We start from the raw sequence: 25638 nt of genomic DNA, 5'->3' as shown, positions 1-25638 counted from the left end.
GCTTTCTGATTTCCTGACAGTTTTCTGTTTCTATGTCAAAAATAGTAGACATACAAGACCTTGTAGATCTGCTATTTTTCAATAGCTAAAGCATAACATAATGCTTAAAACATCAAAAAGGGTTCCCGCCCAAAATGGATTAATTCCAACCCACAAATCCCATATCAAAACTCATCAGGCAAGTTATCACCTCTGATAAGCCAAACACAAAGACTTCTGGACCAACTATTTTGCTGTGAGAATGCAGTGGGGGGGCCTGGCTGGGCTCTTTGTGGTTGTTGGGCGAAGGTTATACGTTGATTTGATTCTTTGTAAAGGTGCATTCATATAGCGGGGCGCCACGCAATTACTTTAGTCACATCCGGCGAATCTGGTGAATGCAACCTTAACAATGCACTGCTGCAATTAATGCATGACCTTTGACAGTGTGTGCAAGTCGGCAAAATGTTATGAGGTTTCTGGAAATTAATTGCATTAGCTTAAGGTCATCACATAACAGAATCAGAAATGACCCTTTGAACAATGAATACAGATATTGGATGGCATTTGTTATCGTTAGCAGCTTGCCAGAAGAGGGAAGGCAAATCTTTCTAAGCATGGGCAATAATATAGAAGTGGCACACACACATATGTGACTACATTTGACTGAGGGGCTGCCATTGGAAATTTCATATGAAAGCAGGGAATCATAGCTTCAAATTGACATATTGGTTGTTCAGTTTGACCCACCAGTTTTGGAGATATGGCTTATAGAGTAATGTCTTGCAGAAAACAGCGAGTTGAGAAAACAGCCTTGAAAGGTTCACTTCTGTGGTCTCTAACATTACACCTAGCTACATGTTTAAGCATTTATTTCATATTTACATGTCTTCTGTGGTCTCTAACATTACACCTAGCTACATGTTTAAGCATTTATTTCATATTTACATGTCTTCTGTGGTCTCTAACATTACACCTAGCTACATGTTTGGGCATTTATTTCATATTTACATGTCTTCTGTGGTCTCTAACATTACACCTAGCTACATGTTTGGGCATTTATTTCATATTTACATGTCGATTTCAGCTCTGACACTTATTTCAGACATGCTCTAGTATGTGAAGAGTCTGCCTGTGATATTAACTCATTTTGAAAATAAATAAATAAATAAAGGTTTTTCTCCTCTGGTGAAAAGCTGTAATTTGCGCGATGGCAGGCTCTCAGTCAAATTTTGTCAATTTGTACACTCTCAGAGTTAAATTAGCAGTGGTTTTACAATATAAATTGGGGTACCAGAGGTAGAAATGCCATTAAATCGGGGGTCCGTAGCATAATGCGTGTGAAACTGGGTGTCCATGAAATTAATGTGTTTCGGAATCACTGCTAGAGCCGTAAAAATGTTTTCAAATGGGGGGTCCGTGGCCTAATAAATGTTGATTTGGGGGTCCTTGACACAAAAAAGTTTGGGAACCACTGCTGTAGTGTATATGCTGACCTGGGAAGCAAAATAAAATAAAAATCTTACTGCAATCGAGTATATACTATATACTAAATCAGCAAATATACTTCCCTTTAACTTGACCTATAATGAAGGATGGACTATTTTTGGACATGACAAGAATTCCAGAGTAGCCTACAGTTCAGCAGTTATGTCACAACCAGCAGGAGGTTCGCTTTGAACATCTTTCCCGTCGCAAGTGAAGTTTCTTATAAAGAAAAGAAGTACGTAGCGCCTCAGCGAACATCAGTGAACTGAATGCAGACAGTTTGTTACAATGTGCTCAGCATTATGACCAGAATAATGTGACAATAAGTAGGATATTATGGTCTCAAAAAGAGCTGCTTTTGTAACTTACCAGAGTAGTTTTCAACAAAAGTACAGTAATATTACTGTGTACATGATTAAGATAATTTCATAGAGAGCCTGATCGCAAACATAACATTATATCCACACTTGCATTTAGTGTTGTTTTTGACAGCAAACTTTTGATTTAGTCATAGTCTCTTGAATAATTTGATTTAGTCATAGTCTCTTGAATAATTTAAATTTAGTTTTAGTCACATATTAGTCACCTGGAATGTGTTAGTCTAGTTTTACACGACTAAATATCCTGAGATGTTAGTCAACTAAATCTACAGTTGATTTAGTTGACTAAAATGTATTTTTGGCAGCCTTGATGGCTGATTTTACACTTGCTGAAAATAGAAATTACAAGTAAATAGAATATAGTTCACAACGCATCGCACTGCGACGCATTGTGAGCTTGTAGATCTGCTATGTTCAACGTGCAACCAAGCATAAAATGACTTGTCTTTTAGTTCTACTGCATCTCTTCTCCACTAACTCCCTCCTTAACATTTTTGTGTAGTTTTTATTTTTTGACGAAATTGTCAATATATTTAGCCATAGTTTGTCATCATGCCATAGTTTGTCATCATGGCATAGTTTTCGTCAGTGAAAAAAAGGTAGTCGACAAATGTTTTTTGTTTCATTAAATTTGTGTGCAATCTGACTGAACAATTTATATTGTGCAAAAAAGAGATTTCAACCATACTACTACTTTGTACTACTAGGACTTCGCAGAGGAAAATAAGTTTAATGCAAAATGTATACATAATAATGATTAAAATAATAATAATAAATTATCAATACACATAAGCGGTCTGTGTATTGATCTAGGATCAATACACAGACCATTAACCCATTTTTGGCGGGAAACCCTTTTGGTGTTAGCATTATGTTATGCTTTAGCTATTGAAAAATAGCAGATCTACAAGCTCATAGCGTGCCACCGAGTGGCGCGCTATGAGCTTGTAGGTCTGCTATTTTTGAAAAATCGAAGAACGACTGAAACAGAAAACTGTCAGGAAATCAGAAAACTGCCAGGATGTAGAAGACATTTTTAGAATCTGATCTCAGGTCAAAATGTGTTAAGGGGTGATATACGCAACACGCGCAGCGTGCAACTAGGCATTACTTTATGACTCCAAGGCAATCATAAACCCACACAGAAAGCGTGTGGGCTCCTTCAGCTTTCCTGCAACAACAAATGGTAATCCAGCCCACAATGACAGTGAACATTAAACCATTCTGACCTGAGATCAGATTCTAAAAATGTCTTCTACATCCTGACAGTTTACTGAAAAAGCTATGTTTCTATGTCAGTCGAAAATAGCAGACCTACAAGCTCGTAGCGCGCCACTCGGTGGCGCGCTATGAGCTTGTAGATCTGCTATTTTTCAATGGCTTAAAGCATAACATATTGCTAACACCAAAAGGGGTTCCCACCTAATGGGTTAAACACATAAGCGGACATATTATTACACAGGGCATCATTCACTGCAAAACATTAATGCAGCATGTCTGTTGGGGATGTTTGGGTACAATTGATTTCATATCTACCTGTCAGAACGCACATCACTTCATATCTACCTGTCAGAACGCACATCACTTCATATCTACCTGTCAGAACGCACATCACTTCATATCTACCTGTCAGAACGCACATCACTTCATATCTACCTGTCAGAACGCACATCACTTCATATCTACCTGTCAGAACGCACATCACTTCATATCTACCTGTCAGAACGCACATCACTTCATATCTACCTGTCAGAACGCACATCACTTCATATCTACCTGTCAGAACGCACATCACTTCATATCTACCTGTCAGAACGCACATCACTTCATATCTACCTGTCAGAACGCACATCACTTCATATCTACCTGTCAGAACGCACATCACTTCATATCTACCTGTCAGAACGCACATCACTTCATATCTACCTGTCAGAACGCACATCACTTCATATCTACCTGTCAGAACGCACATCACTTCATATCTACCTGTCAGAACGCACATCACTTCATATCTACCTGTCAGAACGCACATCACTTCATATCTACCGGTCAGAACGCACATCACTTCATATCTACCTGTCAGAACGCACATCACTTCATATCTACCTGTCAGAACGCACATCACTTCATATCTACCTGTCAGAACGCACATCACTTCATATCTACCTGTCAGAACGCACATCACTTCATATCTACCTGTCAGAACGCACATCACTTCATATCTACCTGTCAGAACGCACATCACTTCATATCTACCTGTCAGAACGCACATCACTTCATATCTACCTGTCAGAACGCACATCACTTCATATCTACCTGTCAGAACGCACATCACTTCATATCTACCTGTCAGAACGCACATCACTTCATATCTACCTGTCAGAACGCACATCACTTCATATCTACCTGTCAGAACGCACATCACTTCATATCTACCTGTCAGAACGCACATCACTTCATATCTACCTGTCAGAACGCACATCACTTCATATCTACCGGTCAGAACGCACATCACTTCATATCTACCTGTCAGAACGCACATCACTTCATATCTACCTGTCAGAACGCACATCACTTCATATCTACCTGTCAGAACGCACATCACTTCATATCTACCTGTCAGAACGCACATCACTTCATATCTACCTGCCAGAACGCACATCACTTCATATCTACCTGTCAGAACGCACATCACTTCATATCTACCTGTCAGAACGCACATCACTTCATATCTACCTGTCAGAACGCACATCACTTCATATCTACCTGTCAGAACGCACATCACTTCATATCTACCTGTCAGAACGCACATCACTTCATATCTACCTGTCAGAACGCACATCACTTTGTATCTACCTGTCAGAACGCACATCACTTCATATCTACCTGTCAGAACGCACATCACTTCATATCTACCTGTCAGAACGCACATCACTTCATATCTACCTGTCAGAACGCACATCACTTCATATCTACCTGTCAGAACGCACATCACTTCATATCTACCTGTCAGAACACACATCACTTCATATCTACCTGTCAGAACGCACATCACTTCATATCTACCTGTCAGAACGCACATCACTTCATATCTACCTGTCAGAACACACATCACTTCATATCTACCTGTCAGAACGCACATCACTTCATATCTACCTGTCAGAACGCACATCACTTCATATCTACCTGTCAGAACGCACATCACTTCATATCTACCTGTCAGAACGCACATCACTTCATATCTACCTGTCAGAACGCACATCACTTCATATCTACCTGTCAGAACGCACATCACTTCATATCTACCTGTCAGAACGCACATCACTTCATATCTACCTGTCAGAACGCACATCACTTCATATCTACCTGTCAGAACGCACATCACTTCATATCTACCGGTCAGAACGCACATCACTTCATATCTACCTGTCAGAACGCACATCACTTCATATCTACCTGTCAGAACGCACATCACTTCATATCTACCTGTCAGAACGCACATCACTTCATATCTACCTGTCAGAACGCACATCACTTCATATCTACCTGTCAGAACGCACATCACTTCATATCTACCTGTCAGAACGCACATCACTTCATATCTACCTGTCAGAACGCACATCACTTCATATCTACCTGTCAGAACGCACATCACTTCATATCTACCTGTCAGAACGCACATCACTTCATATCTACCTGTCAGAACGCACATCACTTCATATCTACCTGTCAGAACGCACATCACTTCATATCTACCTGTCAGAACGCACATCACTTCATATCTACCTGTCAGAACGCACATCACTTCATATCTACCTGTCAGAACGCACATCACTTCATATCTACCGGTCAGAACGCACATCACTTCATATCTACCTGTCAGAACGCACATCACTTCATATCTACCTGTCAGAACGCACATCACTTCATATCTACCTGTCAGAACGCACATCACTTCATATCTACCTGTCAGAACGCACATCACTTCATATCTACCTGCCAGAACGCACATCACTTCATATCTACCTGTCAGAACGCACATCACTTCATATCTACCTGTCAGAACGCACATCACTTCATATCTACCTGTCAGAACGCACATCACTTCATATCTACCTGTCAGAACGCACATCACTTCATATCTACCTGTCAGAACGCACATCACTTCGTATCTACCTGTCAGAACGCACATCACTTTGTATCTACCTGTCAGAACGCACATCACTTCATATCTACCTGTCAGAACGCACATCACTTCATATCTACCTGTCAGAACGCACATCACTTCATATCTACCTGTCAGAACGCACATCACTTCATATCTACCTGTCAGAACGCACATCACTTCATATCTACCTGTCAGAACACACATCACTTCATATCTACCTGTCAGAACGCACATCACTTCATATCTACCTGTCAGAACGCACATCACTTCATATCTACCTGTCAGAACGCACATCACTTCATATCTACCTGTCAGAACGCACATCACTTCATATCTACCTGTCAGAACGCACATCACTTCATATCTACCTGTCAGAACGCACATCACTTCATATCTACCTGTCAGAACGCACATCACTTCATATCTACCTGTCAGAACGCACATCACTTCATATCTACCTGTCAGAACGCACATCACTTCATATCTACCTGTCAGAACGCACATCACTTCATATCTACCTGTCAGAACGCACATCACTTCATATCTACCTGTCAGAACGCACATCACTTCATATCTACCTGTCAGAACGCACATCACTTCATATCTACCTGTCAGAACGCACATCACTTCATATCTACCTGTCAGAACGCACATCACTTCATATCTACCTGTCAGAACGCACATCACTTCATATCTACCTGTCAGAACGCACATCACTTCATATCTACCTGTCAGAACGCACATCACTTCATATCTACCTGCCAGAACGCACATCACTTCATATCTACCTGTCAGAACGCACATCACTTCATATCTACCTGTCAGAACGCACATCCCTTCATATCTACCTGTCAGAACGCACATCACTTCATATCTACCTGTCAGAACGCACATCACTTCATATCTACCTGTCAGAACGCACATCACTTCATATCTACCTGTCAGAACGCACATCACTTCATATCTACCTGTCAGAACGCACATCACTTCATATCTACCTGTCAGAACGCACATCACTTCATATCTACCTGTCAGAACGCACATCACTTCATATCTACCTGTCAGAACGCACATCACTTCGTGGAGGTGCTGGGTTCAAAAAGTGACGTAGGAAAAGAGAAGGGAACCCCCACAGGCACACACTCATATGCTCCAAAAAGGTATATTTTATTGACGACGTTTCACCTGGTTCATCTTTTTTTTTTTTTTTTTTTTAAGATATTTTTTTTGCGGCTTACGCCTTTTATTGGTTTTTGAAGGGACAGACAGTAGGCTGACAGGAAACGGGAGAGAGATGGGGGAAGACATGCAGTAAAGGCCGTGTCGGGCTCGGGAGTCGAACCCGCGGCACACTGCGACTGGATTACCAGTCGGGTGCCCAGACGGTTACGCCACCGCCTGGGCCTGCCTGGTTCATCTTTTGACCAGATGAAGAGCCTTGGCTCGAAACGTCGTCAATAACATGTACCTTTTGGAGCATAATGAGTGTGCGGGTTCCCTTCTCTTGTCCTATATCTACCTGTCAGCGGGTTCCCTTCTCTTGTCCTATATCTACCTGTCAGTGTGCGGGTTCCCTTCTCTTGTCCTATATCTACCTGTCAGTGCGGGTTCCCTTCTCTTGTCCTATATCTACCTGTCAGTGTGCGGGTTCCCTTCTCTTGTCCTATATCTACCTGTCAGCGGGTTCCCTTCTCTTGTCCTATATCTACCTGTCAGTGTGCGGGTTCCCTTCTCTTGTCCTATATCTACCTGTCAGCGGGTTCCCTTCTCTTGTCCTATATCTACCTGTCAGCGGGTTCCCTTCTCTTGTCCTATATCTACCTGTCAGTGTGCGGGTTCCCTTCTCTTGTCCTATATCTACCTGTCAGTGTGCGGGTTCCCTTCTCTTGTCCTATATCTACCTGTCAGCAGGTTCCCTTCTCTTGTCCTATATCTACCTGTCAGCGGGTTCCCTTCTCTTGTCCTATATCTACCTGTCAGTGTGCGGGTTCCCTTCTCTTGTCCTATATCTACCTGTCAGCAGGTTCCCTTCTCTTGTCCTATATCTACCTGTCAGTGTGCGGGTTCCCTTCTCTTGTCCTATATCTACCTGTCAGTGTGCGGGTTCCCTTCTCTTGTCCTATATCTACCTGTCAGCGGGTTCCCTTCTCTTGTCCTATATCTACCTGTCAGTGTGCGGGTTCCCTTCTCTTGTCCTATATCTACCTGTCAGCGGGTTCCCTTCTCTTGTCCTATATCTACCTGTCAGTGTGCGGGTTCCCTTCTCTTGTCCTATATCTACCTGTCAGCGGGTTCCCTTCTCTTGTCCTATATCTACCTGTCAGTGTGCGGGTTCCCTTCTCTTGTCCTATATCTACCTGTCAGCGGGTTCCCTTCTCTTGTCCTATATCTACCTGTCAGCGGGTTCCCTTCTCTTGTCCTATATCTACCTGTCAGTGTGCGGGTTCCCTTCTCTTGTCCTATATCTACCTGTCAGCGGGTTCCCTTCTCTTGTCCTATATCTACCTGTCAGTGTGCGGGTTCCCTTCTCTTGTCCTATATCTACCTGTCAGTGTGCGGGTTCCCTTCTCTTGTCCTATATCTACCTGTCAGTGTGCGGGTTCCCTTCTCTTGTCCTATATCTACCTGTCAGCAGGTTCCCTTCTCTTGTCCTATATCTACCTGTCAGTGTGCGGGTTCCCTTCTCTTGTCCTATATCTACCTGTCAGCGGGTTCCCTTCTCTTGTCCTATATCTACCTGTCAGCGGGTTCCCTTCTCTTGTCCTATATCTACCTGTCAGTGTGCGGGTTCCCTTCTCTTGTCCTATATCTACCTGTCAGCAGGTTCCCTTCTCTTGTCCTATATCTACCTGTCAGCGGGTTCCCTTCTCTTGTCCTATATCTACCTGTCAGTGTGCGGGTTCCCTTCTCTTGTCCTATATCTACCTGTCAGTGTGCGGGTTCCCTTCTCTTGTCCTATATCTACCTGTCAGCGGGTTCCCTTCTCTTGTCCTATATCTACCTGTCAGTGTGCGGGTTCCCTTCTCTTGTCCTATATCTACCTGTCAGCGGGTTCCCTTCTCTTGTCCTATATCTACCTGTCAGTGTGCGGGTTCCCTTCTCTTGTCCTATATCTACCTGTCAGCGGGTTCCCTTCTCTTGTCCTATATCTACCTGTCAGCGGGTTCCCTTCTCTTGTCCTATATCTACCTGTCAGTGTGCGGGTTCCCTTCTCTTGTCCTATATCTACCTGTCAGCAGGTTCCCTTCTCTTGTCCTATATCTACCTGTCAGCGGGTTCCCTTCTCTTGTCCTATATCTACCTGTCAGTGTGCGGGTTCCCTTCTCTTGTCCTATATCTACCTGTCAGCAGGTTCCCTTCTCTTGTCCTATATCTACCTGTCAGCAGGTTCCCTTCTCTTGTCCTATATCTACCTGTCAGCAGGTTCCCTTCTCTTGTCCTATATCTACCTGTCAGCAGGTTCCCTTCTCTTGTCCTATATCTACCTGTCAGCAGGTTCCCTTCTCTTGTCCTATATCTACCTGTCAGTGTGCGGGTTCCCTTCTCTTGTCCTATATCTACCTGTCAGCAGGTTCCCTTCTCTTGTCCTATATCTACCTGTCAGTGTGCGGGTTCCCTTCTCTTGTCCTATATCTACCTGTCAGCGGGTTCCCTTCTCTTGTCCTATATCTACCTGTCAGCGGGTTCCCTTCTCTTGTCCTATATCTACCTGTCAGCAGGTTCCCTTCTCTTGTCCTATATCTACCTGTCAGCAGGTTCCCTTCTCTTGTCCTATATCTACCTGTCAGTGTGCGGGTTCCCTTCTCTTGTCCTATATCTACCTGTCAGCGGGTTCCCTTCTCTTGTCCTATATCTACCTGTCAGTGTGCGGGTTCCCTTCTCTTGTCCTATATCTACCTGTCAGCAGGTTCCCTTCTCTTGTCCTATATCTACCTGTCAGTGTGCGGGTTCCCTTCTCTTGTCCTATATCTACCTGTCAGCGGGTTCCCTTCTCTTGTCCTATATCTACCTGTCAGCGGGTTCCCTTCTCTTGTCCTATATCTACCTGTCAGTGTGCGGGTTCCCTTCTCTTGTCCTATATCTACCTGTCAGCAGGTTCCCTTCTCTTGTCCTATATCTACCTGTCAGCGGGTTCCCTTCTCTTGTCCTATATCTACCTGTCAGCGGGTTCCCTTCTCTTGTCCTATATCTACCTGTCAGTGTGCGGGTTCCCTTCTCTTGTCCTATATCTACCTGTCAGTGTGCGGGTTCCCTTCTCTTGTCCTATATCTACCTGTCAGTGTGCGGGTTCCCTTCTCTTTTCCTATATCTACCTGTCAGCGGGTTCCCTTCTCTTGTCCTATATCTACCTGTCAGTGTGCGGGTTCCCTTCTCTTGTCCTATATCTACCTGTCAGCGGGTTCCCTTCTCTTGTCCTATATCTACCTGTCAGCAGGTTCCCTTCTCTTGTCCTATATCTACCTGTCAGTGTGCGGGTTCCCTTCTCTTGTCCTATATCTACCTGTCAGTGTGCGGGTTCCCTTCTCTTGTCCTATATCTACCTGTCAGTGTGCGGGTTCCCTTCTCTTGTCCTATATCTACCTGTCAGCGGGTTCCCTTCTCTTGTCCTATATCTACCTGTCAGTGTGCGGGTTCCCTTCTCTTGTCCTATATCTACCTGTCAGCGGGTTCCCTTCTCTTGTCCTATATCTACCTGTCAGCGGGTTCCCTTCTCTTGTCCTATATCTACCTGTCAGCGGGTTCCCTTCTCTTGTCCTATATCTACCTGTCAGCGGGTTCCCTTCTCTTGTCCTATATCTACCTGTCAGTGTGCGGGTTCCCTTCTCTTGTCCTATATCTACCTGTCAGTGTGCGGGTTCCCTTCTCTTGTCCTATATCTACCTGTCAGTGTGCGGGTTCCCTTCTCTTGTCCTATATCTACCTGTCAGTGTGCGGGTTCCCTTCTCTTGTCCTATATCTACCTGTCAGCGGGTTCCCTTCTCTTGTCCTATATCTACCTGTCAGCGGGTTCCCTTCTCTTGTCCTATATCTACCTGTCAGCGGGTTCCCTTCTCTTGTCCTATATCTACCTGTCAGCGGGTTCCCTTCTCTTGTCCTATATCTACCTGTCAGTGTGCGGGTTCCCTTCTCTTGTCCTATATCTACCTGTCAGCAGGTTCCCTTCTCTTGTCCTATATCTACCTGTCAGCGGGTTCCCTTCTCTTGTCCTATATCTACCTGTCAGCGGGTTCCCTTCTCTTGTCCTATATCTACCTGTCAGCGGGTTCCCTTCTCTTGTCCTATATCTACCAGTCAGTGTGCGGGTTCCCTTCTCTTGTCCTATATCTACCTGTCAGCAATCACCGGTCTCATTATACCACTGGGCAGATTGACAGCGTGTTTGGAAACCTGGTAAGTGTACGTGTAATAACGTAGTCCATTTTATGTTGTAGTACTTTGTAGTTCTATTCTGTGATCTCCCGATATATTTATGCGTGTCGCTTTGCTTTGTTGACTTCACCACGTCCTTTATAGTTCCTGCCCGCGTGCGTCTCTCTCACTCCCACGATCATCCTTCCATACCAGGTCACAAAACTCACATCCAACCAGTCAGTCAGTCCACCTTCACAGCATCATAGCCTGTTTTCCTCTGTTCTACAAAACCATCACTCTCTGGCCATATTCCTAGCGATTGTTTCCTTAGTTTTCAATCTTGATACTCTCTTAACCCTAAACAGGGTTTAGATTCAGACTGTCTACACACCATTTGTATGACTAACTGCCCATCAGTAGGAAGGCAGTATATAAGACCTGTCTTTTGAATTTCATTTTGTGTCCCGAGCCGTTCTCTCGAGAGGTGTTTTGAGTTGTCAAGCCAAATGTGTTACTTAACTGCAACGGTGTTTGCACACATGTACCAGCTAGCTCACAGTGTGACAGCTGTGATCCATGAATGTGGCTCTCTCTCCTGCCAGCTTATTAAGACAAAAACAAACACAGATAACACCCCCCACACGCAGAGAAACAAGAAGAGAAACACAACAGACTAAAGTGGACACTACAAGCCACTTACCAACATTCTGCATAATTGAGCTGAGATGATTAGGTTTAAGCCATAGCCTTTTTGTATTACCATCTCATTAAAAAAAAAACCCATGTACTTACCAGAGTCACTCCAGATGGTGTGTTCTCAGGACATAAATGACAGCAGAGAGGGTGAGGTGGGGTGATGATGATGACGTCTCTCACAGGCTTTCACTTCATGAGCCTTTGGATATGTCTTCAGTTTGATAGTCGGCCCATTCTACATCCAGAGAAGGAAAAGAGAAAGAAACAATGAGTTGAAAAAAGGGTCATTTTGTCCCCCATAGCCCACATGGTCCCCCATGTCCCCCATAGCCCACATGGTCCCCCATAGCCCACATGGTCCCCCATGTCCCCCATAGCCCACATGGTCCCCCATGCCCCCCATAGCGCACATGGTCCCCCATGTCCCCCATAGCCCACATGGTCCCCCATAGCCCACATGGTCCCCCATGTCCCCCATAGCCCACATGTCCCCCATAGCCCACATGTCCCCCATAGCCCACATGGTCCCCCATGTCCCCCATAGCCCACATGTCCCCCATAGCCCACATGTCCCCCATAGCCCACTTGTCCCCCATGTCCCCCATAGCCCACATGGTCCCCCATGTCCCCCATAGCCCACATGTCCCCCATAGCCCACATGTCCCCCATGTCCCCCATAGCCCACATGGTCCCCCATGTCCCCCATAGCCCACATGTCCCCCATGTCCCCCATAGCCCACATGGTGATCTCTGAGATTTGGATACTTGGCAGTTCTGGACAACCATATTTCCATATTTTAATGGTGCATTTATATAGCGCCTTTATCCAAGGCGCTTTACATAGATTGTGCATTACACTCACCCATTCACACACACATTCACACACCGATGGCGGCGGAAACCATGCAAGGTACCAACCAGCACATCAGGAGCAATTAGGGGTTCAGTGTCTTGCTCAAGGACACTTCGACACTAACTCTGGGGGAGCCCGGGTTCGAACTGGCGACCTTACGGTTACCATCCGGAAACTCTACCCCTGAGCCACCGCTTCCCATATTGTGTCTATATGGGCATGTCGGTCACATCGTTGGTTCTGCATCAACTTGATGCAGAACATTTTCATGTCAAGGACCCCCAAAAATGATATGTATTATGCCGCCGACCCCCCATCTGAAACTATGTTGTTCCAGGGACCCCCCCCCCCCCCAGAAGCAAAGATTTGACTTAAAACGTTTGCTCTGAAAGAATATATATATATTCAAAGATTTGCACCACATTTTCAAGACTTTTCAAAAAATATAGCAGATCTACATAGCAGATCTACAAGCTCATAGCGCGGCACTCGGTGCCGCGCTATGAGCTTGTAGATCTGCTATTTTTCAATAGCTAAAGTAAGTGAACATAATTCACTCAAGTGGAATCTGGCAGGAGCCATTATGGAGCATAACCGTAGTCATAACAGCTACTCTCAGACGTCAGATTACAATCCACTTACACACCTTCACGGCAACACTGAGTTTTCTCCCGTAAATTGCATGATTAAATCTACGGTTTATAATCGAGGATGATGGCTAGAGAGACATGTATGAAAGATAAACATTCATTGACAGCAGAAGTACATTTTCTCCGGCTAGAGTTTATCTCATTTCTCAGGATAACTTGCATCATGCTAGAGATGAGTGAGTGTTTGGAATAATGTCAGAAGTCAATTATTTAGCAAATGTGATATGTCGGTCTGTTGGAATTTATATTAAACTCTTCAGTGATTGATTCACAGTAATCCCTGTCTTGGGCAAATCTTCAGCAAGGTCGCAGTGAACTATGGAGTGGACCTGGTGAGACGTAGGCGGGGCCCGGACAGGAGTCAACCCACAGAGCCTAGTCCTTCCACGCGCCAGAATGGTACCTCCCAGTCCCGGCAGAGTAGTTCAGGAGGAACGGATTGTGTGGCCCTGGTTTTTCCCTAATGGGACTGATCGAGGGTAGCTACTGGGGATGCCTGGAGCTGTAGACATCACATGACATCATCAGGGATCATCAATATTGGACAGCAACTCTACATCTGACCTTATGTATTTATTTATTTATTGCACTTATACCTGTGATACTATAAACTGTGAATACTCTAGTACTTTTATATTCATACCTTCTCTGATTGCAATTTTGCACCGATCTCTTGTGATACTATACTTGTGTGTTGTCTATTCATTGTATATTGTGTATTGTCTATTCATTGTATATTGTGTATTGTCTATTCATTGTATATTGTGTATTGTCTATTCATTGTATATTGTGTATTGTCTATTCATTGTATATTGTGTATTGTCTATTCATTGTATATTGTGTATTGTCTATTCATTGTATATTGTGTATTGTCTATTGTGTATTGTCTATTCATTGTATATTGTGTATTGTCTATTCATTGTATATTGTGTATTGTCTATTCATTGTATATTGTGTATTGTCTATTCATTGTATATTGTGTATTGTCTATTGTGTATTGTCTATTCACTAGAATTTCGCGGGCCTTCGGCCCGCTCATCCCAGAGTTGCGTTGCCCCGCGTTGCGATACAGAAGTCCACAGATACAGAAGTCCACAGTGACACGCGTTTTATGCAGCTGTTTTGTGTTGCAGCGCGTGCGCGCGCGTGCGCGCGCGCGCGCGCGCGTGTAGTGTTGTTGTTCTTATCCATATATGCGCCTCGGTTCGTCCCGTTTGTTCCACGCCAGGTGTCGACGCAGTCGTTCGCGCAATGTTCGTGTTTGCATTATTGTAACTGTGTAGGCATACCATATTCTGAATTACCAAAAAGAGGACACATGCGCGCGTGGATGTGCACATGCGCGTGCATGTGCATGTGTCGTGCGTGGGCGGTTCTGTTAAATTCAGATGTCAAAATAATCTATAGCCTAACAATAAATTGATCAAATATGCTCTATATTAGTTATGTATTTATTTAAAGCAGTGGCTCGCAAAGGTGTGATCAAGGGACCCTCATGGTTCCTTGAGGGGGTTCCAAATGGACCCATTATAGGTCTGTAACTCTGAGAGTGTACAAATGGAACCAAGTGGACCCTACAGGTCTGTAACTCTGAGAGTGTACAAATGGAACCAAATGGACTCTTTTATAACTTGTAACTCTGATACTGTACAAAGGGAATGAAATGGGACTGTTATGGGTCCATTTGGTTTTACTCTCAGAGTTATGGGGGTCCTTGAAATTAAAAAGGTTGAGAACCTGTATGCAATGGCTTATGTCTTGTAAAAAGAGAGAGCAGCCTATTCTCCAAACCATCAGATCTTATGCTTTGCTAGGTTGTACAAAATAATATTGGGTCAATATAATTTGCAGGACTCACCGCGCGCACAGCTGCCTTGTCTGTGTTGACATGACATGGGCTTGCAGGACAGAACTTTTATTTGTGACAGACACATAGTTCCTTTGCAGACAATACAATCTGCTTCTCATTGGTCAGTCACAAAGCTAAGAAAACAATGTGAGAAAAAATGTAAGGACTGGAAAGCTCTGTCTTTCTCTATCTCTCTCCCTTTCTCTCTGTCTCCCTCCCTCGCTGGGGTGAAGACGTGTGTGCTCTCTGTCTCTCTCGCTCTCTTCTCTCTCCTCCCTCTCTGGGGTGTGTGGGGGGGGGGGGGGGATTAGTTGCGCTGCCTTCGACAGTGCTATACTTCTCCAGCAGCGGTGCAGAACCGAGAGAGTGACACATTATTTTGGATGTAAACTGCGCAACTTTTAGCTTTAAAGATCGGATTGTGTAGTCGCACCGGTGCTACAAAGTGAATGTTACAACTCGCACGGTGATATTTTAAGTCGCAAATGCGAGTACCTAGTCGCACTGTCGAGCCCTGTGTAGTGTAGTGCCATTTTCGCTGCATCGCGAGGCGATCCAAAATCCCCCCCCGCGCACGCACGCACGCACACACACACACACACACTGTACGTAGCTGTTTGTTGTTGCAGCGCGCGCATGTGCGTGTAGTGTTGGTGTTGTTGTTCGTATCCATATATGCGCCTCGGTTTGTCCCGCTTGTACCACGGCAGGTGTCGACGCGGTCGTGTGTGCATTATTGTAACTGTCCAAGTTAGAATCAGTGTGTGCGGTGTGTAGTTCTTCTTCTTCTACGTTGTTTTGGTATGTGTGTGTGACGTGGTGGGCTTTGAGCAAATGGGAGAGGGAATGTAGTGTTGCCAGGTCCGCGTATTGTAAGCGAGTGGTAGTGTGTGTAAGTAGCGTGTTGAATGGCATTTGTCCTGTGCTTGTTTTCATAGACGTGGCAACAAATTAGGCGGGGGTGTCGGTGCTTGTGGCGTGTTTGTGTTTATTATTGATATTGATATTGTTTGTGAGTCTGGACGGGAGCCGGCTTTAGTGGCAGTGCAATGACAATTTTTACGCGGGTGGTGTTGAGTGTGGGCGTGCGGCGCGACATGAGGAGATAGCCGTGGATCTACGCGGAGGGTAAGTCTGTGACGTGTTAGTGTGTTGTTGCAGTGTGTGTTGCTCCTGCTTGGGCTTCGGCACCCAGCGTGTCAGTGACGTAGTAGCTGTTGACTTTGGGTATCGGGTTGCGTACATGTTTTCAATTGTATAATAGATTGTATATTGTCTATTCATTGTATATTGTTGTCTATTCATTGTATATTGTGTATTGGCTGTCTGTTGTAAAAGTGTTGATGTACTACTGCACTTTTGCCCAAGACAAATTTCCCCTCGTGGGACAATAAAGTACATCTCATCACCTGAAACCCTTAGATCTCCATACATGGAGCTGACCTGTTCTGAAACCCTTAGATCTCCATACATGGAGCTGACCTGTTCTGAAACCCTTAGATCTCCATACATGGAGCTGACCTGTTCTGACCCTTAGATCTCCATACATGGAGCTGACCTGTTCTGACCCTTAGATCTCCATACATGGAGCTGACCTGTTCTGACCCTTAGATCTCCATACATGGAGCTGACCTGTTCTGACCCTTAGATCTCCATACATGGAGCTGACCTGTTCTGACCCTTAGATCTCCATACATGGAGCTGACCTGTTCTGACCCTTAGATCTCCATACATGGAGCTGACCTGTTCTGACCCTTAGATCTCCATACATGGAGATGACCTGTTCTGACCCTTAGATCTCCATACATGGAGCTGACCTGTTCTGACCCTTAGATCTCCATACATGGAGATGACCTGTTCTGACCCTTAGATCTCCATACATGGAGCTGACCTGTTCTGACCCTTAGATCTCCATACATGGAGCTGACCTGTTCTGACCCTTAGATCTCCATACATGGAGCTGACCTGTTCTGAAACCCTTAGATCTCCATACATGGAGATGACCTGTTCTGACCCTTAGATCTCCATACATGGAGATGACCTGTTCTGACACCCTTAGATCTCCATACATGGAGCTGACCTGTTCTGACCCTTAGATCTCCATACATGGAGCTGACCTGTTCTGACCCTTAGATCTCCATACATGGAGCTGACCTGTTCTGAAACCCTTAGATCTCCATACATGGAGCTGACCTGTTCTGAAACCCTTAGATCTCCATACATGGAGCTGACCTGTTCTGACCCTTAGATCTCCATACATGGAGCTGACCTGTTCTGACATTCCATCCTTCCTCTTCGAGGTCTCCCTTTTGACTGATACCGGTCCATTTAAACTCAAGACGGGCCTGCCCTAAAGTTATTAGTGCAGCCGCCGCGCCCGGCAGCCGGCGGAAACTATTGTTGTTAACAGGCCCGGAAATGAAGATCTTACCGCCCATGCCAAAGCGCCAGCGCTCGCCCAGCAGTCTGCTGTCACCCAGGCGGATATGTTGATCTGACCACCCCATGCCAAAGCGCCAGCGCTCGCCCAGCAGTCTGCTGTCACCCAGGCGGATATGTTGATCTGACCACCCCATGCCAAAGCGCCAGCGCTCGCCCAGCAGTCTGCTGTCACCCAGGCGGATATGTTGATCTGACCACCCCATGCCAAAGCGCCAGCGCTCGCCCAGCAGTCTGCTGTCACCCAGGCGGATATGTTGATCTGACCACCCCATGCCAAAGCGCCAGCGCTCGCCCAGCAGTCTGCTGTCACCCAGGCGGATATGTTGATCTGACCACCCCATGCCAAAGCGCCAGCGCTCGCCCAGCAGTCTGCTGTCACCCAGGCGGATATGTTGATCTGACCACCCCATGCCAAAGCGCCAGCGCTCGCCCAGCAGTCTGCTGTCACCCAGGCGGATATGTTGATCTGACCCCCCCATGCCAAAGCGCCAGCGCTCGCCCAGCAGTCTGCTGTCACCCAGGCGGATATGTTGATCTGACCACCCCATGCCAAAGCGCCAGCGCTCGCCCAGCAGTCTGCTGTCACCCAGGCGGATATGTTGATCTGACCACCCCATGCCAAAGCGCCAGCGCTCGCCCAGCAGTCTGCTGTCACCCAGGCGGATATGTTGATCTGACCACCCCATGCCAAAGCGCCAGCGCTCGCCCAGCAGTCTGCTGTCACCCAGGCGGATATGTTGATCTGACCACCCCATGCCAAAGCGCCAGCGCTCGCCCAGCAGTCTGCTGTCACCCAGGCGGATATGTTGATCTGACCCCCCCATGCCAAAGCGCCAGCGCTCGCCCAGCAGTCTGCTGTCACCCAGGCGGATATGTTGATCTGACCACCCCATGCCAAAGCGCCAGCGCTCGCCCAGCAGTCTGCTGTCACCCAGGCGGATATGTTGATCTGACCACCCCATGCCAAAGCGCCAGCGCTCGCCCAGCAGTCTGATGTCACCCAGGCGGATATGTTGATCTGACCACCCCATGCCAAAGCGCCAGCGCTCGCCCAGCAGTCTGCTGTCACCCAGGCGGATATGTTGATCTGACCACCCCATGCCAAAGCGCCAGCGCTCGCCCAGCAGTCTGCTGTCACCCAGGCGGATATGTTGATCTGACCACCCCATGCCAAAGCGCCAGCGCTCGCCCAGCAGTCTGCTGTCACCCAGGCGGATATGTTGATCTGACCACCCCATGCCAAAGCGCCAGCGCTCGCCCAGCAGTCTGCTGTCACCCAGGCGGATATGTTGATCTGACCACCCCATGCCAAAGCGCCAGCGCTCGCCCAGCAGTCTGCTGTCACCCAGGCGGATATGTTGATCTGACCACCCCATGCCAAAGCGCCAGCGCTCGCCCAGCAGTCTGCTGTCACCCAGGCGGATATGTTGATCTGACCACCCCATGCCAAAGCGCCAGCGCTCGCCCAGCAGTCTGCTGTCACCCAGGCGGATGCTTCTCGCCCTCAGGCGTCTTACTGGTTTTTAAAGAGCAAAAATAGCCGATCTACAAGCTCACAAGCCACAGACAAACAGTTTGTCTCTTACTGAAGAGGTGCTGGTAGCACCACAACTACTCTGTGCCTATATATATCGATGCATTATCGTAAGTTTGCCCTTTTCTATTTGCCAGAACGCCCCTTTGAATATCCGATTTGTTAGATTGTTTATGATTATGTTGTTTATTGTGTTTGATTATGCCCAATTTATTCTCCTTACCGATTGTTACCCGTTTCTTTTCTTGTCAGTTCAAATCATCATCCATCATCCATCATCCATCAATGTCATGCCTTTAACCATCTGTGAACTGTGAAGACAGAAATAAATGCCTGGTCTGTGGCCCTCGCATTCTCTTACAGGCATGCTGGTGTAGGAGTGCACAATATATAGCCAGCAGCCTCCATTTACCAGTTAGAATATTTTTCAATACCGAAGCACACAGTGCTGTAAAATATCATAATAGACAGTTGTGTTGAGACTCTGGACTTGAAAAAAACACAGTGATGATTTAGGCCAGGGTTGCCCACACATTTTTGACTTGAGAGCTACTTTCAAAATGACCAGCTCAACAAGATCTACCTACAGAAAACATTATACCATTGCTGAAAATAGTTTAAATATGTACCTGAGGGGGCTTTGGAATAACGGAGCTGGCATTACATATAAGACAAATGCTCTTGGAATGGGGAATAGAGGGGGATACATTTAATAGGTTTTTTTTTGTGCACAGCAACACTCTTGAAAACAAAGTATTGCATTGTGGATTTGAGCTGACAGGCCCTTTTGATGTCAAACAATCAAGTCACCTCAATTCACCTCAATTTACATTAAATATAAAAGGGTCATGTCATGTGACTTATACCTGCACAGCCTTTGTGGTCTACTGGTAGATCGCCATCTACCTTTTGGGCATCCCTGATTTAGGCCATGTTATCTGCACTACCATCTATTCTACGCCAACTTCATTGAGCATTCGAGATCGTTAACCGACCCGCACTAAAGCATTATGGAATCCCGGACAAGATCATATCTTTAATCAAGACAGATACACTTTATAGAGACCCCCCCCCCCCGCCCCCGGCCAGACTCGTTGCAGGACTCAACCCCCCCCCCCCCCCCCCCCAGAAACAAAGATTTGAGTTAAAAACGTTCGCTCTGAAAGAATATATATTCAAAGATTTGCACTTTACACTCTGTGCCACGCTATGAGCTTGTAGATCAGCTATTTTTCAATAGCTAAAGTATAACATAATGTTTCAAACACATACAGGGGTTCCCGTCCAATATGGGTTAAAGTTAACTCTGAGAGTGTACACATGGAACCAAATGGACGCATTTGGGTCCATTTGGGTCCATTTGGGTCCATTTGGTTCCATTTGGGTCCATTTGGTTCCATTTGGTTCCATTTGGGTCCATTTGGACTCTCACGGGGTAAATTAACACTGAGTATATATTACTGTGCTCTATTTCAAATGTAGAATGCAGAATATCATTGGGGAAAGAAAAAACAACATTGATATCATGCAGTCTGTTAAGACTGCAATAAAAACTAAATTGTACCCACCCCACAACATTCCCCAAGCCCCACTGAACGCCCTCTTCACTTCAGAGGAGATTCAATCTGTTAAACTGTTCAAATGTTCCACAATTTTGAGTGATATATTTATAAATGTGAATGCTTAATAATATGTCTTACATTGAACAGTGTCAGCGCGTATAATTGGCTCGTCCTTTTAGACAGCACTCCGGGGAGAGAATGGCAAGGGGATCCTGTGAATGAGAAGAATACATTCATGATAATAATGAAGAATCCAAAGGAAAATGTGCTCGACTGCCCCTTTAGGGTAATGGCTCCCTCTAGTGGCGTCTATCTGTACTGCCATTCAGTACCAGTTCTGTACACACACAACAAATGCACAGTATGTGCATGTACCCAATTAGCCTGGCACGGCCAGACTCGTAGCGAGGACTCACTGACGCTTCCTCCCCGCAGGCATGTACACAGTCATCTCTCTCTCTCTCTCTCTCTCTCTCTCTCTCTCTCTCTCTCTCTCTCTCTCTCTCTCTCTCTCTCTCTCTCTCTCTCTCTCTCTCTCTCTCTCTCTCTCTCTCTCTCTCTCTCTCTCTCTCTCTCTCTCGGAGGGGAATACTGCCCTCTACCGTCTTGATTTGTGAACAGGACCAATACAATTGTAAACATCTAAACATAGTGCATGTGTGTGCTTATTAGACAGAAGTGTGTCATAATGGAACTTCACAGGTTTATCCAATTGGAAAATGGCTACAACATTATAAATACAGACAAACCCAAACAGTAAGACAGCACTTGTGTGGTTTATACCACTGGTTCCCCCAGTGGTCCTTGATGGAGTTCCAGGGGGTCCCCCAGCTAAATGATAGTTTGGAACCAAATGGACCCTTATGGGTCTGTAACTCTGAGAGTGTATACACTGAGTACACTCTCAGAGTTAAATTAACATTGATTTTACAATATTAATTGGGGTCTCTGAGATAGAAATGCCATTAAATGGGGGGTCCGTAGCATAATGCATGTCAAACTGGGGGTCCTTGAAATTAAACTGGTTGAGAATCACTGCTAGAGCCGTAAATATCTTTTCAAATGGGGGTCCGCGGGCCAATTAGTGTCTATGCGGGGTTTTGGAACCACTGGTTTATACAATGAGAACTTCTGCGACTTCCAGGGGGAATCTCAGTCAGAGAGAGAGAGAGAGAGAGAGAGAGACAGAGACAGAGACAGAGACAGAGACAGAGACAGAGACAGAGACAGAGACAGAGACAGAGAGACAGAGAGAGAGAGACAGACAGACAGACAGACAGACAGACAGACAGACAGACAGACAGACAGACAGACAGACAGACAGACAGACAGACAGACCCCCCCCCCCCCCCAATCTCTCTCAATACATCAGCAGTGCATTTAGCCTTTGCTCCACCAGAGGGCGCAGGGCTTCATCCTTCTATCTGCTGGAGTCTGGTTTACTGATAATTTGACCTCACTCAAGGCACCAGGATACAGGGGTATGTCTGTCCACAATGCCACATGCACTCACTCCCAATCGTCCTTATCCTTGTTTAATGTAAATAACTCTGGATTAATAATAATAAAGCACTTTATATTGTCACAAATCTCAGAGTGCTACAACGCATGGCAAGAAAAAACAGCATAAGCAACATCATAAGCATAGCATCTAAAAGGGTCAAATTAAGACTAGATTTTTTTTTTTTTTAAAGGTGGGTCTTTAGTCCATTCTTAAAAGGCATCAGTGGACTGTGGTGCTCTCAGGTGCAAAGGGAGAGAGTTACTGTTCCACACCAGCTGTGTGGCAGAAGGCCCCGGTCGGGTGTGTGTGTGTGTGTGGGGGACAGACAGGGAGAAGATGGGTTTTGGAAGAGCGGAGGCTTCGAGTGGCGGGTTTATGGGCGATGAGTTCTTTCTGTCTACTAAATGCCTAAATTGTAAATTGTACAATATTTGTTTTAATAGGCTGTGCAGAGAAGTCAGGCTCTTATAACTGTCCAGGGTGCTAAACCCACCCTGGACATGCAGCCCCTCCCCTCTGCCAATGGGGGGAGGGAGGGGGGCTCGTGTGCGTGTCCGCTCAAGTGTGCTATTTTGTGCTGTGGATTTCTCAAGAGGTGCCTGAGCGACCTTGGCTTGAACCCCGGCACTAGAACACCACGTCTCTGTGTCGACTGAAGGAACGTGCACCGTTGCTCAATTTAAAACAAGCCCTAAATCAGAGGATTTGAAGTCAAACGATCATTTACACAAACAGCTAATTGTCTCTGGACCAGGAACCATGGACCAGGAACCATGGACCAGGAACCATGCCGTTCTCCTGGTTCTCTGGACCAGGAACCATGCCGTTCTGGACCAGGAACCATGCCGTTCTCCGATGCCCAGGGACATGCTCAGGCTCTATAAGGATGCCCAAGTCATTATTACTACTACTCCTATTATTTTATATTACAGTGTTTTTCCAATAATTGACATTATACACCATAGCATGTACATTATTGTCCATGTCCTCGTGAGCAACTAACTCGCTCAGATTATTGGCCTTCGGGCACAGAGGACCTTGTTGTGCGCTCGGCCGCCACATCGTTACCCTCACCGGAAGAACACTCGGCCGCCACATCGTTACCCTCACCGGAAGAACACTGGGCCGCCACATCGTTACCCTCACCGGAAGAACACTCTGCCGCCACATTGTTATCCTCACCGGAAAGAACACTCGGCCACCACATTGTTATCCTCACCGGAAGAACACTGGGCCGCCACATTGTTACCCTCACCGGAAGAACACTGGGCCGCCACATTGTTATCCTCACCGGAAGAACACTCGGCCGCCACATTGTTATCCTCACCGGAAGAACACTGGGCCGCCACATTGTTATCCTCACCGGAAGAACACTGGGCCGCCACATTGTTACCCTCACCGGAAGAACACTGGGCCGCCACATTGTTACCCTCACCGGAAGAACACTCGGCCGCCACATTGTTACCCTCACCGGAAGAACACTCTGCCGCCACATTGTTACCCTCACCGGAAGAACACTGGGCCGCCACATTGTTACCCTCACCGGAAGAACACTGGGCCGCCACATTGTTACCCTCACCGGAAGAACACTGGGCCGCCACATTGTTACCCTCACCGGAAGAACACTCGGCCGCCACATTGTTACCCTCACCGGAAGAACACTCGGCCGCCACATTGTTACCCTCACCGGAAGAACACTGGGCCGCCACATTGTTACCCTCACCGGAAGAACACTGGGCCGCCACATTGTTATCCTCACCGGAAGAACACTGGGCCGCCACATTGTTACCCTCACCGGAAGAACACTGGGCCGCCACATTGTTACCCTCACCGGAAGAACACTGGGCCGCCACATTGTTATCCTCACCGGAAGAACACTGGGCCGCCACATTGTTACCCTCACCGGAAGAACACTGGGCCGCCACATTGTTATCCTCACCGGAAGAACACTCTGCCGCCACATTGTTACCCTCACCGGAAGAACACTCTGCCGCCACATTGTTACCCTCACCGGAAGAACACTCTGCCTCCACATCGTTACCCTCACCGGAAGAACACTGGGCCGCCACATTGTTACCCTCACCGGAAGAACACTGGGCCGCCACATTGTTATCCTCACCGGAAGAACATTGGGCCGCCACATTGTTACCCTCACCGGAAGAACACTGGGCCGCCACACTGTTACCCTCACCGGAAGAACACTGGGCCGCCACATTGTTATCCTCACCGGAAGAACACTGGGCCGCCACATCGTTATCCTCACCGGAAGAACACTGGGCCGCCACATCGTTATCCTCACCGGAAGAACACTGGGCCGCCACATTGTTACCCTCACCGGAAGAACACTGGGCCGCCACATTGTTACCCTCACCGGAAGAACACTGGGCCGCCACATTGTTACCCTCACCGGAAGAACACTGGGCCGCCACATTGTTATCCTCACCGGAAGAACACTCTGCCGCCACATTGTTATCCTCACCGGAAGAACACTGGGCCGCCACATTGTTACCCTCACCGGAAGAACACTGGGCCGCCACATTGTTACCCTCACCGGAAGAACACTGGGCCGCCACATTGTTACCCTCACCGGAAGAACACTGGGCCGCCACATTGTTACCCTCACCGGAAGAACACTGGGCTGCCACATTGTTATCCTCACCGGAAGAACACTGGGCCGCCACATTGTTACCCTCACCGGAAGAACACTGGGCCGCCACATTGTTACCCTCACCGGAAGAACACTGGGCCGCCACATTGTTACCCTCACCGGAAGAACACTGGGCCGCCACATTGTTATCCTCACCGGAAGAACACTGGGCCGCCACATTGTTACCCTCACCGGAAGAACACTGGGCCGCCACATTGTTATCCTCACCGGAAGAACACTCTGCCGCCACATTGTTACCCTCACCGGAAGAACACTCTGCCGCCACATTGTTACCCTCACCGGAAGAACACTCTGCCTCCACATCGTTACCCTCACCGGAAGAACACTGGGCCGCCACATTGTTACCCTCACCGGAAGAACACTGGGCCGCCACATTGTTATCCTCACCGGAAGAACATTGGGCCGCCACATTGTTACCCTCACCGGAAGAACACTGGGCCGCCACACTGTTACCCTCACCGGAAGAACACTGGGCCGCCACATTGTTATCCTCACCGGAAGAACACTGGGCCG

At 46.7% G+C, this 25638-nt stretch overlaps 1 protein-coding gene across 11 annotated transcripts in view; it reads right to left on the bottom strand.

The window, feature by feature from the left end:
- The window catches only part of LOC306935893 (poly(rC)-binding protein 3), a 256803-nt gene that overhangs the window by 107450 nt on the left and 123715 nt on the right, over positions 1-25638 (bottom strand). For all 11 annotated transcript variants that reach the window (XM_079519204.1, XM_079519205.1, XM_079519208.1 and 8 more), the window contains exons 4-5: positions 21092-21165; positions 12160-12298 (exon numbers count right to left, since the gene is read on the bottom strand). The gene's annotated coding sequence lies outside the window, so the exon portion shown is untranslated. The remainder of the gene's footprint in view (positions 1-12159; positions 12299-21091; positions 21166-25638) is intronic.

This window comes from Electrona antarctica (assembly GCF_951216825.1).
Source record: "Electrona antarctica genome assembly, chromosome: 13".
Classification (NCBI taxonomy): domain Eukaryota; kingdom Metazoa; phylum Chordata; class Actinopteri; order Myctophiformes; family Myctophidae; genus Electrona; species Electrona antarctica.
The sequence above is the reverse complement of the archived record's forward strand: the minus strand, read 5'-3'. Positions and strand labels throughout refer to the sequence as shown.